The sequence below is a fragment of the Pinus tabuliformis genome, chromosome 1_2, assembly GCF_031772625.1.
Source record: "Pinus tabuliformis cultivar Carrire ecotype Pingquan chromosome 1_2, CPIR1, whole genome shotgun sequence".
NCBI classification, from domain to species: Eukaryota; Viridiplantae; Streptophyta; class Pinopsida; order Pinales; family Pinaceae; genus Pinus; species Pinus tabuliformis.
In genome coordinates, this window is record NC_142298.1 from 84,792,668 (window position 1) to 84,807,676 (window position 15,009).

A 15,009-nucleotide genomic window follows, 5' to 3' on the forward strand; every position below is an offset into this window, starting at 1 on the left:
GTATTATCTCTAATGATCCTTTCAAATCAATGTGCTTGAATTAGTCCACTCTTCCCTAGTGTCAACTCTAATCCGACATGTAAGAATCCAAGTTATATGAAAACTACCCCATTTGATCTAGGATTCAATGCTCTCCCACTTAATCTCAAATCACCCTACTCCAATGCATGAAATTCTCAAGGAAAGCAATCTCCTCCATGTGGCCAACATGTATAATATCACCAAGTTGTCTAAAGACATCCAAGGCCTGAACATGAAAGCCAAAGCTAACATTGTTCATAGGTCGAAGGATTCTTGCTTCATTACGTTCTCTGCCTATTCTTATATTAGCTTTACATATTAAAATAGGATGAAAGTATACTCAAAGAAAGTAGCCTTGGCTCTCATACCATTTTTGAATGTGTTCATGAGTGGCTTCCCACGATGAGGAATGATGCTTGAATTCATTTTGTTCTACACATGGTAATCATGGAAAATTTTAGGGGCGAATGTTTGCCCTTTGGGGAAATTAAGGGGTTTTAAATTTTTAGTGGGCGAATATTTGGTATCATAGTAAATTTTTACAAATCACCTAAAATAGCCCACCTTATTTTAAGGGAGAGAGTAAAAAAGGTAAATTTAGCCCTTGAAATTAGGAGTTACAACCTTCCATTCGCCCTAATTTTCAAGAATAGGTTTTATTTAAGTGAATCCTATGGGCCAAATACCATATTTATAAAATAGGAATGGTAAATTAACAAAAATATAAATAAATGAGAAGTATGGTAAATAAATAAAACATTTTTTATATTTACTCCATAAGTCACCTTATATACATGCAAGGGTGTAAACAAATAAAAATATAAGTAAAGTGGCGGTATGGTAAATAAATAAAACGTCTTTTTATACTTACTCAAAATGTATGGTAAATAAATAAAAATATAAATCAACTAGACGTATGGTAAATAAATAAAACCTCTTTTTATATTTAGTCCATAACCCTCGTTATATTTATGAAGGCTCAAAAAAGAGGTTTTATTTAAGTGAATCCTATGGGCTAAATACCATATTTGTAAAAGAGTTATGGTAAATTAATAAAAATATAAATAAATGAGAGGTATGGTAAACAAATAAAACATTTTTTTATATTTACTCCATAAGTCACCTTATATTTACGAACACTCAAAAAATGCGTTATATTTAGGTGAAACCTATGCGAAAAATACTATGAGACAAATACCATGGGGTAGATTATTATTAATACCATGCAAAAAAAACATTATTAACCCTAATATTAGTATTAATAAAAATAAAAATGACACAAGGTATTGACCCATGGTATTCACCAAAATGGCACATGGTATTGACCCATGGTATTCACCTGGAATGCGGCCTATTTAAATGGGGGAATTAAACCAGCATAGATCCATCTTTACTTTGGATCTACTAACCCCCGAGAGGTATCAAATATGTGATATGCAAACTAGCATAGAGTGAAAAACATTTGATCCATCTTTACTCTGGATCTACTAACCCCCAAGAGGTATCAAATATCATGATAAGCAAACTAGCATAGAGTGAAAAAACATTTGATCCCTCTCGGGGCTTGGTGGATCAAGAGTAAAAATGGATGTTGTAATTTAATGTATGTTAAACATTTTAGCTCGCTTAAAATAAAAAATAAAATAAAAATCAACTATTAATTTTATTAATTTTTATAAATTACTAATAGTAATTTTTAAGGTCCACATTTATGATAACCCATGCTAATACCATGGTATTCATGTGAGCATAGACTATTTAAAGGGGAAATTCTATCATCTTAGATCCATCTTAATTTTGGGTCTACCAAGTGCTCAGAGGGATAAATAGATTTCATCCCCCTAAGAGTGGTAGATGTGGAGTTAAGATGGATATAGGTTGGTTTTTATGATAATGAAGATATTAAATAGACTTAGGAAATTATATTGCAAAAATATCTTAAGGTGAATGGTTAAAGCATAGACATTGGACAAGTATATTTGTATACTTCTGTTTTAAACTTAAACAAATCCAGGGCTAAAAGGAATGGATTAATTGCACCAGTCATACTTCTATAACTTTCCAACATAGGCCAGAGTAAACAGATTGTAATTTGGGTAATTTTTCTAACTGCAAATAGGAACATACTTGTGTATTTGCAAGGTGGTTACGAGGTCCCTAGAAGTGATGAATTTGAATTTTTGTACCCACTAGGTTATCGATATGTAATTTAGGTAATTTTGATTTCAAAATATATTTTAAAGAAATGGAATTATTTCATTTGTGTATTCAATAAACACAATATTCTAATGGAATTCTGCAATTGTGGTTTACCTATACAGATTCCATGGAGAAGTATTAGTGGTGTGACATCAATTGTCCTCAAGTAGAGGCTTTAGTTTTACTCTTTTCTGGAAGCAAATACTTTCTTCCAACATTTTTGAGTTCCATGAAAAATTTGAAAGTCCTAATAGTATTCAATTATGGGTTAAAGAGATCCACACTGAATGATCTATCGACCTTACCTTCACTTAGTTTAAGACTATTCACTTGGAGAGGCTGCATGTGCCCCCACTTCAAGAACATAATAAAGTCATGTAGAACTTAGAGAAGCTATCTTTAAGCTTTTAGTGAAGATTGGAAAAATGTCTAGGTTCAATAACACCCAGTCGAGCATTAAGCTTCCAATAATGCTAGATTTTAACCTAGAGCACTTTTGTGATTTGGAGGAGATGTCCCCTCGTATTTGTGACACATCTTCAGTTGCGAATTGGACTATTACTAACTGTCATTTCCTTCGAAAGTTACCTGATGACTTGTGGAACCTTAACTCTTTAAGAATGTTAAGGAAGGAAAGAAAGTACATTATGCTAAGTTCTCTTATGCTTTTCAAGTTTTTCTTGGATATTTACAACGTTTTAGGTAGGAAAGTATATTATGTTAATGAAAATTTGTCTTGATAGAAAGGCCCAATTTCAAGTTCTAATGCTTTCAGAAAACATTGTATAATTGTAATGTTTCTAAAAGGAAAGCATATTTTTTCAATTTAAGTATCATGATCCCATATTCCAACTTATTTTTCAGTAACCCATTAGGCTTTGTAGCTTTGAATAAATCCATGTCTTTTGATAAGATCCTCTTCCAAATTAGAACACAGTTTCCTTTTGGCAATAACCACATACAATGTCTTGATTTTATTATTGAGAAAATAGAGGTTGTGAAACAAGCCTGTGCCATACAAGGACTTGATTCATTGATTATGTATCAATTGTGGGTCTTAATGTAACAATGTCTTGATTTTGTTGCTTGAAAATAGAGGTTATGCTTTACTATTTCACATAATTTCTTACAATCTTTCCATATGTATTGATTTGTACTCTCAGTCACTAAGGATGAAAGTAATGACAAAGGTAATATTCCATGGTTTGAAGTTCCCCTCTTACTAAATATTTAAATATATTGCCACAATTTAACTGTTAGTTAAAGGAATTGTATTTGATTTGTAAACAATTCATTGCTTGATTTATAGATTTTGATTTTTTCCCTTCTTTATTTTTTTCTCAGATTTGGTATGAGATATATTCCACGATTTGGGTTCCCTAATTTCCCCACCATATCTACAAGGTTCAGATGCTATCATTAAATATTCTCGGAATGTTACAACTTTTCGAGTAAGTGTTCTTTGAAAAATTGTTGTTGCTTTTCCATGGTGTTAATGCAAATAAGCACTGCAACTAGTGCCATTATTTAGATTAAGTGCCGAAATCTAGGTGGTCTTGTAATGATGGAGTGATTGTTTTCTAGCTACTAAGGCCATATGCATTTTTATCTCTTATGTTGTCCTGAGATATTCAAATTTAGAATAAGAATTGAGGTCGTAGATTGCAGTTAGTTTCTTGAACATAATATATAGTAGATTATCTTTTACTAATCAACTGTGGATGTGATCCCTCGCAGGAAAGGAAATTCAAAGTGACTTTTATTTCACATTGATTTGTCAAAACATCCACACAGGAAGGAGATTCAAAGTGACACTGATTTCACATTGATTTGTCAAAATGGAGGCAAGAGAAAAGGAAACATTGCATTCAACAATGCTCTTAATTTCATATGTACATGCACAGACATATTAGTAGAAAATATTGAAGGGTTGCCTAAGTAATATTTTCCATTCCACTACATTCTTTACAACTTGTAAATAAATAACTCGGAACAATTCATTACATTACTTGTTATTCTTTATTAATCAGTGGTTAAGATTTTGATATTGAACTGGCTAAGATTTTTCTTCCTTCTGTGAAATTGTGTGTTCTATAATGCTTCTTTTCCATTCATTATGTATAGCATATAAAGTGTGTCTAATGGAGTAGGAATATTGGAAAGTCTTGTGATCCTTGAACTATGTTACAAGGCAGAAACCCAACGGGGCAGGGTAGGTGCATCCCCACAAAGGGGCCACAAATACCAAAGTTGGTATTAGCTAGTGCCTTGAGCTAGAAAATTTCCTTTACCCTTGTATTAACAGTGAATCTGGAGAGGATTCTAATATTATATTTATAATATTTATATCAATTAAGATTGATGAATAAAATTCATGAGACATGAGCTAGGATGTCCTTGCAAGGTGGTTGTTGATTATTGGAAGCTATGATGGCCATTATGTCAGGCCAGGTGGTCGCACTCCCTTGATCGCGCGCACGATTGTGATCAAGATGGAAGACTTCATAGTCTAGATTGATTGTTTAGCAGTGATAGTTAGTGGGCTCATTCAGAAAAGCTTATATTTCACTAATCCTTTTTATAGAGTTGTCAGATTCAATTTCCAAAGGTTTTAATTACACTATAGAGTTGAGTTCTGAGAGAGTTGTGATTCACAGTGTTAAGTATAGCAGTTATGACACTTGAATGAAGACAAGCATAGTCAAGGTATTAGACTCTGCTATAAGATTACCTGCATATTATAAGGGACTTGGTTGGCTTTTTTATAATTTTATAAACAAGTTCCATGTAGCGGAAATGTGAAAAAAAAACAGTGATATTGCCACCATGTGGCTCTTTTCATATATGGTTTTATACTTTTTCAAAAAATTCTCTAAGAGTTCACAATGCTAAGACTCACTAGGACTTTACAAAGTTTTATTATTTAGTGAAAGACTCGCCAAGATCTTACAAGATTTTATAATTGAGTAAAATATTCGCCATGCCTAGTGAGAGATTCGCCAAAAAATTATACATACATATTATATTATTGATAAAATCGCCTTCCATTTTTCCTATATACCATGAAGATTCGCCCATTTATTATACATATAAATTTAGGGCCCGGGTTCTTAAAATTTTTGCCTAATGGAAATTTATGTAAACTCCTTTACGGGCCATTAGACACAGATTTAATGTCTCCCCTCAAAATTCTATTTTTATGACCTCTTGCCTTTGTAGGCCAACAAGAGAGAAACCAAAACTCTAGAATCCTATGAGAACCTCGTATGAACCTCAAGCAAACTTCAACTAGAGTAAAGCGTATAACTCATGATTTCACAGAGAGCAGTTTTTGATGCAGAATTTTTCCATAGCCTTTGTATATTCAAATCTTGCAGACTAGAGACTCAATAATTCAACAAAGTTTCAAATAACAGGCTTATATGAAAGTGGCCACTTTACTTTCTCATGTATATTAGTGTATGCATGCACATGATTCTCAATTTCCCTAAGACTAGAATGACCCAAGCTCAAAGATGGGGAGATTTATAAGAAACCATGGACATCTTTTTTTATATTATATTGAGGAAACCATGGACATCTTTCGAACTACGATCTATCCCATCTCTTTTTTCTTTAGATTCTTGGGCATGTGAGTTGATTTTTAGCAGAAGTCGGGGAGGTTCTCTGAGTTCCAAATTAATCCTCTGAAACATAGTGCTATAGATATTATTCATATGGAAGGGAGTGTTAGAGTAGGATTTCAAAGATGTTGTGGAGGACATAACCCTCTACTAGTCAGATTCAATTGAAAATCTGAGAACATGATAAGCATAAGTTATTGTATCCCACATCTTTGTTTAGATTTTTTATACTATTATTAGCCTTCCCTGAATCATTTGATGAGAAACCTTGATTTTTATGAGCCATTGTGCATGCCTAATCATGAATATGTCTAGAACACATGCTTCATATAAGACTTCATAATATTTTACAGTGTGGAAGTATTTGAAAGAATATTCTCGTCAAATTATTATAGGGTCAACTTTTCTTCAGTTTAATCCAAAAATATTCCACCATTCTATCAACCAATTTGGCACTATGCCACTTAAATTAGTAAGTACATGCTTGAATTTTAGGAGCGTTGTTAGCTCCCTATACTACTAGTGTAGCCCATTATTATTATTGTTACTTTATCCCCCTTATTGTTATTGTCGGAAATAACAATAAGAAGGGGGGTGAATCAGTATTATCAGTTCAATAATTTTTCATTTCCCAAACATATTTATATATGATATGTCAGTGAAGTGAACTAGCATGCAAACACTACTGTTATTAGAGAAACCAATGTATACCCAAAGAACTTATGATTTAATCAATTGATCTTTAATCAGTGCATCAGTAACTTGTTAAGAAATGCACTAAAAACATAATAAATAGTCACACATAAGAAACACACATGAACACCAAGATTTCAAGGTGGAAACCCAATGCAGGAGAAAAACTACCTACTGCTTACATCTCTATCTTCTTTTAATAATAATAAAATCTGTTTACAATCTTGTACTAGTGCAGACTCATACCAGTACACAAACACCAACCTGCAGAAGGCTACAACCTTCTCTCGTCTTCCAGGTTCTACTAGAAGGGAGCTACAACCCCCTAGCTCCTGTACTAGCTGATCTGTTTACTAATATGTAGGCATTGACCTACAGAAGGCTACAACCTTCCTTCTTCTTCAAAGGACCATGTTTCATAAATTTTTAGATTGGATGTTCCTCGTGCACAACAATACAAATGAAGGCCTCATTTCATCAAATTTTCACACTGGACCCATCATAAAATTTGAAACTCAAACTGGATCAACCAACAATCAGTTAATCTGAACAATTAGATCACTATCACCAGAACATTGTGCTAAACCCAAAAACCTGCATCATCATTCAGAACTAGCTGTAACCTCAAAAATCATGCATCAGAATGTATACGCTATTTTACTGAACCCAAACTGCATGTATATGCTACTACCTTTAACCAAACCTGAATATACCCTCAAAACTACTGAAACATAAAACTTCTGAATCAAGTCTGAATTTTAGGAGTGTTGTTAGGTCCCTATAATACTAGTGTAGCCCATTATTCTTATTGTTAGTTTATCCCCCTTATTGTTATTTTTTGAAATAATACTGAGAGGTGGGGTGAATCAGTATTATCATTTCAATAATTTTTTATTTCCCAAACATATTTATATATGCTACTTCAATGAAGTGAACTAGCATGTACGCGCTACTGTTATTAGAGAAACCAGTGTATACCCAGAGAACTTATGATTTAATCAATTGATATTTAATCAGTGCATCAATAAATTGTTAAGTAGTGCAGTAAAAACATAATAAACAATCACACATAAGCAACACACATGAACAACAAGATTTTAAGGTGGAAACCTAATGCGGGAGAAAAACCACCTGCTGCTATCATCTTTGTCTTCTTTTAATAATAAGAAAATCTGTTTACAATCTTGTACTGGTGCAAACTCATACCAGTATGCAGACACCCACCTGTACAAGGCTACAACCTTCTCTCATTTTCCATCTTTAACTAGAAGGGAGATACGACCCCCTAGCTCTTGTACTAGCCGATGTGTTTACTGGTATGTAAGCATCAGCCTATAGAAGGCTACAGCCTTCTTTCTTCTTCCAGGGACCACGTTTCATAAATTTTTAGAGTGGATGCTCCTGGTACACAACAATACAAATGAAAGCCTCGTTTCATCAAATTTACACATTGGACCCATTAGAAACTTTGAATCTCAAACTGCATCAACCAACAATCAGTTAATCTGAACAATCAGATCACTATCACCAGAACATTGTGCTGAACCCAGAAACCTACATCATCATTCAGAACTAATTGTAACCTCAAAAATCATGCATCAAAATGTATATGCTATTTTACTGAACCCAACCTGCATGTATATGCTACTTCCTTTAACCAAACCCGTGTACACCCTCAAAACTACTGAAGCATAAAACTTCTGAATCAAGTCTATATCAACCAGCAATATACTAAACATCTATTGTCAACTTACAGATATTTACATAGGCAGTAGCAGAGATAATCCTTCTTACTTAGAAAATCAATCAATCATACACCAAACTCCTTATGCATTCAGTTTTACATTCAGATCTAAGAAGGCTTCATTGACAGATAGCAGTAAACAATAGAATTGATCAGATAGACGAGTCAGATCTGAAGAATAGGCTTTTATTTTATATACGCAACTTGGAAGAGTACAACCTCTGTGTATATGCGCTTTTAATGAGACGACCTAGCATATATATCTACAAATATTAACTCATAACTTCGTTGCTATTTTAGACTTCAAACAAACCCAGATCACGACATTTAAAGAATAAAGCAGGTGTATACAATCAGATCTAGCCCAACCAATATCATATCATTCAATGTTAATTCATTTTAGATCTCATGATCCTTATCCGACATTGAACTCAAGGTGCACATAATATTTTTGATCAAATCACAAACACACCCCTACAACAGAAATTATACTTCAGATAGAAGTATTCCTAAGAAAACCATTTTACTTGCACACCTTGGCCTTATGATCTTCTCCTCCTTATATATTTTTATGCCTTTCTCAATACCTCGGACCAAAACCACTTAGGACCAGTGGTATTCTTGGATACGATCAAAATGGCATTACTTTGCTCAGTATTGTGGGCTAATACCATGGTATTGACCCTTGGTATTGTTTACTCTTCAATTTCCTTGATTTTCTAACATATACACGCTTTTCTTCTTGTGAAAGTGCATGTATACGTATACGCTCTTTTTGTTTTGTGAACCAACGTGTATACGTTGTTTTGACTAAGTGGACTAACATACACATATTAAACTACTTTACACCATCCTTTTTCTTCAACTTCTTTATTCTGATCAGTAGACCTTAGTTCCATCTACATGTTCTTTTGTACCAAGGCCCTGTTACATCTGAATAGACCTGTTACACTATGAGTTTCCTTACATCAAAATTGAACTAAACTGTGATTGAGTTTCCATCAAGGACAACACTTGTATCATAATGACAACAATCTGCCCCTTTGGACTTGATAGCAACCATGATGGTGTTGATTACTATAAGATGTAGAAACTATTAGAGATATCATGTAACACCAACAACAAAATACTCTCCCCCTTTGACATTAAGAGAAAAGAGTGGACCAACCTACTATCCTTCTTTGATAGAAATTATGCTATCCATGCTCCACCTGAGTACATGTAGAGTCTATAGAGATATGTTTCAAAAGAATAACATGACTCTAGAACTCAACTAAGCGAGTATGAACTCCCTAAGACCAATGACTCATACATACACCAATCACTCAACCAAGTGGGGATACACAACATTTGACTCATCCACCCAACAAAGTGGGGATATATCAATTGTTTATACATGACATAAATACAACAATTATTACATCATCCATCCCGGGCATAGTGGGGAAAACAATTACATCATATGTCCAATATGACTTATTCAAATATAGACTATGATAGAAGTAGTAATATCACCCCCTAGATTTTTACATGACTTATGCAATAAATGATATAAATATTTGAAACCATAGCTGAACTCAGCAACTATAATTCCAACAAATTATAACAATGCAAAATTTGTGTGAAGGCTAATACTCCCCCTGAACCTATGCATAGTCAACAAGTCAGTCATCAAAGCATCTTTGTGAGTCAGTTAGAAAGCAATGGACAAAGCATATCGTCAAACGGTAATCATCAATATCAGACAAAGAACCCATATCAGAGTCTGACCCACTATTTTTTTGTTAGAAAAATGTATATGCTACTTCAGCCACATAAAATCGTGTGTATATGCGATTATACTTCATGAAACCTGCGTAGAATAACCATCCTCTGAAAATTGAATTTAACAAGAGGATTATGCAGCAACTACTCCCAACTTTTTCTGAGATATTCAAAAGTTTCTCTAGGAAGCGTTTGGTGAATATATCAGCAACCTATTCTTTGGATGGAACATACTCCAACTTAACATTTTTTTCAAGCACTTGTTCTCGTAGAAAATGGTACTTAATGGGTATGTGCTTGGTCTTGGAGTGCATGACAGGACTTTTCGAAATACTGATGGCACTTGTATTATCACATAGAATAGAAATGGGTGGAGTACATGTGATTTGAATGTCTTGCAATGTTTACATCATCCAAAGTAGTTGTGTGCAGCAAGATGCAACAACAACATATTCTGCTTCGGCGGTAGATAAGGCAATCAAACTTTGTTTCTTGTTGAACCAAGACACTAGTCGTGAACCCATATAGAATTCACCTCCACTATTTCTCTTTCGATCATCGACATTTCCTGCCCAATCTACATCCATATATGCATTAAGAGTAAGATATTTATCTTTAGGATACCATAGTCCAAAGTCCTGAGTTCCTTGAAGATATTTGAAAAATCTTTTAACTGCCTGAAGATGTGATTCCTTTGGATTTTCTTGGAACCTTCCAACAATTCCTACTGCATGCATGGTATAAGGTCTGGTACCTGTTAGATAGAGTGGACTTCCGATCATAGATCTGTATGTTGGTTGGTTTACTGTTGGTGTTTCATCATTAGAACTGAGACTGCATCCTGTTACCATTGGAGTACATACTAGTTTAGAATCTTCCATTCTGTACTTCTCCAAGATCTTCTTGAGACATTTTGTTTGTGAAAGGAAAATACCATATTTTGTTTGTTGTACTTGTAGACCATGAAAATAAGTAAGTTCACCAAGTAAGGACATTAAAAATTCTTGTTGCATTATTGAAGAAAAATTATGACTCATGGATTCTTCATTTCTACCAAAGATCACATCATCAACATAAACAACAATAGTTAGCAGTTTATCATTTTCAATATTTGTGTATAGATTTCTATCTGCAGAGCCTTTTGTGAAACCTTGTTGTTGTAGATATTTGTCAAGGTAGTGAAACCAAGCCCTTGGAGCTTGTTTCAAACCATAGAGAGCCTTTTTGAGCTTGCATACGAGTTTTGCATCATTTCCAAGAATGAATCCTTCTGGTTGTTGAATATAAACTTCTTCTTCTAGATCTCCATTAAGGAAAGCTGATTTTACATCCATTTGATATACTTTGAATTTTTTAAAACTAGAAAGAGAAAGAAACATCCTTATGGCTTGATGTATGGGAATAGGTGAAAAAGTTTCTTCAAAGTCTATACCTTCCTGTTGAGAATACCCTTTACAAACAAGTCTTTCCTTATTTCTAATAGCTTCTCCATTTTCATTCAACTTATTCTTAAATAACCATTTTGCTCCTAAAACATTTTTATCATGAGGTCTAGGAACTAATTCCCAAGTATCATTCTTTTCAATTTGGTCAAGTTTTTCATCCATGGCCTTGACCCAACATTCATCTTTGCAGGTTTCATTTACATTCTGAGGTTTTGTGGATGATTGTAATGCTAGATAACTTGAGGTCCCTATAAGAAGTCTTCTTGTCTGTACTCCAGACCCTTTTTCTCCTAGAATATGAGATTCTAGATGATTCTTCTGAACATACCTGGATGCAGTCTTTTCGCTGTCTATTGATTCTTCTTTTGGTCCTTCATTGGTTTCATCTTCTATATCATCATAAGTATCTCCTAGTCAAGTATATGCAAATCTTAGAATGTTCCATTTTAAAGCCACAAGTCATGTTATTCTGAAAGTATTTGTTTTAGAAGTTAAACAAAATTGTGATACCACTTAGACAATCTCATTATTAGATCCTGAACAGATCCAGTGAAGGGCAAGAAACCATGGAACAAAATATCTACATATTGGTTGTATTTGGGTTGGAATCTCTACTCTCGTACATAAAGGAATAAATTCCTATGTCTTGCGTAGTGTATGAGACCTTGAAAGAGAAAGTTAAAGAATTTCATTTATAAAGGAACTTGCTTGAAAGAAAAAAGTACAAATTAGTGACTTTAAAAAAGTGTACAAATGAATGAGTCTAAGTAGATCACTATATAATTCAAAATCAAGTTTACATTCAAAGTTATCAAGAAAAGAGACCATGTAAAGGCCATATCAACATCCATGAAAAGCGACAAAACCAAAGCTGAATATATATATTATTATCATGAAGGTCTCAACCGAGAATGTCCTTTCTCAAAGGAATTTTAACATATGGCATTGAATGTGTCACAAAATATAATATATCAGATGTAGAAACCTACTTATATATAAATGAGATGTCATAGAGACATCATGTTGCAACAAACCCATATTATATATCTTTCCACATATCTTGGACCTCTACGTTGAACTCCAAATGTGTGAGTTCGTGAAGATGATAATACATTCTCCAGCGAGGAAAATAAATATTTACATTGCATGCCTATGTTTTTTAGTGTAAAGAAATAAGAAAGTAAATATTTACATTGAATGTTCTTTGAGTGTAAATAAATAATCTCTGGAGTAGGAACTTATTGTCAAGCACTTAACAATGAATACCAAATTGAATATTTCAAAGAATAATTAATTTTGAAATAAAGAAAACATAAAATATCAAATTCTTTGAAATCAAAATCAATTAGAGATAAACCCATATTTCTTTATTCTTTTATAAATTATCTATTTCTTTAGATAAAGTAAATTAAAAAAATCTCTTACCAATTACGTGTAACTTTATTCATTAAATGTATTTTAATCACATGTACCATTAATCTTAGTAAGAAAAATCAAAATCTCAAATATTTGATTGAATTCTAAAAAAATGATGATGTTAATAATGTTTCTTTTTTCAAAATAGCACACATCAATGATGTCATTTACTTATAATAATTTAATATTACCACTTAAAGATTGATTTTTTTTGTTTTACATGACCCAAGGTAAAATAATTAGTATGGAAAAGAAATCAAATTTGAGTAAAAGTTACTTAAAGTTTAAAAGAAAAGAGGGAAAATATGTTAAGCAAAATATATAAAGTTCCCACCATTTAAAAGGGTAAATGGGTTCTACTCTCAGTGGGTTGTTGTATGGTTTTGAGTTGTTTTGGTGGGCTCTATATTTGTTGGTTATTGTTATTTTTAGGGAGCTTTCTTTTCAATGTCCTTATATGACAATGTCACTCGTTGAGATAAGCTAGTGTTGAATTATGTGTAATATTTTTTTTATTAATGCAATAAAACTCTTTAAAAAAATAAAATAAAGAAATTCTAGTGCTATTAAATAATAAAGAATAAGAAAGTTAATTATTGTAATAAGATCATAAACATAAGTTATAAGATCAAAATTATTTTTTTAATTGTTTTTCCAAAATAAAAATTAACATTGTTTTTTATGATTTTCTTATTATTAAAATTAGGCAATTAAATTTAAAAAGAAATGATGATACTACTAAGAAATAAGAGAGTAAAATGCTATAATAAATCACTTGCCCCAAGTTATAAGTTCAAACTATCTTTTCCTATATGGTTAATTTAAGACAAAAGTTAATATTGATAAATTTAAAATAAAAATAAGGTATAAGAAAGATAATAGTCCAAGAAGTCCTGAATCTCATGCGAATTGCGTGGTTCTAATCTGTACCGGTGCTTTGGGCAGGAAGTTGCGTTGTCGGAGAGTGGTTTTGTGCCTTGCAAGTTCCTCTAAGTAATTTAATAGAATTACAACCCTGGCAACTTATGTCAGGTTGTGTGTTTGCAACTCTCTCATTCTGACCCCCTGTCACTATCATGGACATCAGCTGGAATATGAAGGGGATACTTATTTATTGAATGTCGCATAAGGGTTACTCATAGAGGTCAAACAATTATTCGTTAAAAAAGGAATAGGTCAAGCAGAACATAATCGAAATCGATCCCCCATAATGTGAACTGGAGAGTGGGAGCTAGATCACCAACACCAATAACCCTTATGTGGCTTTCAATAAAAAAACATCATCTTCATATAATTCTAGCTGATTTTCATTATAGTCATAGGGGAATGAGAATCGGAGAGTGGGAGCTAGATCACCAACACCAATAACCCTTATGTGGATTTCAATAAAAAACCATCATCTTCATATAATTCTAGCTGATTTTCATTATAGTCATAGGGGAATGAGAATGAATAGGCTACATGCACCTCCTGAGGTAAGTTCTAAGGGTTATAATTATCTTTGTGAACTTGGAGGAAATAATTATCTTTGTGAAATTGGAGGAACCTGCAAGGAACAAAGTAACTCACGGGCCATGCAGCGTCTTGCCTAGAGCGGTTGTACAACTTCTAAGAAAATATCCAAATCGGGTAGTTCACAATCACCATTGATTCAATTTCCCATTGTCCTACGATGTAGGAAAGCGATGACAAGACACACATGACAGGGCTACGATCGAAGAGGATGTAAATATCAGAGACAAATGGCATCGAAAACTATCAGAGATAAATATCAGAAACTATCAATTGGTGGTTGTCCACTTGACCGGTTTAATGAAACTGATTCTCGTCAAGAAAATGAAATTCTAGTTCAGAAAGCGATAAATCGGTGAATGAGTTTGAGACATTGAGATTGAAACTCAAACAAGGAAGAAGATGAAGGTTAATGAGTTCGTGAATATTGAAATAAGAAAGAGGTTAATGGGTCAGTTAATATTGAAATTGGATGTCAAATAGAGATTAACAGATTTGAAATTTAAGAAAAATATTGTTATTTTTTTTTATGTATTTTATTTAATATAAAGAAATTAAAAATAAAGTATTTTATTATTGATTTAATTTTGAC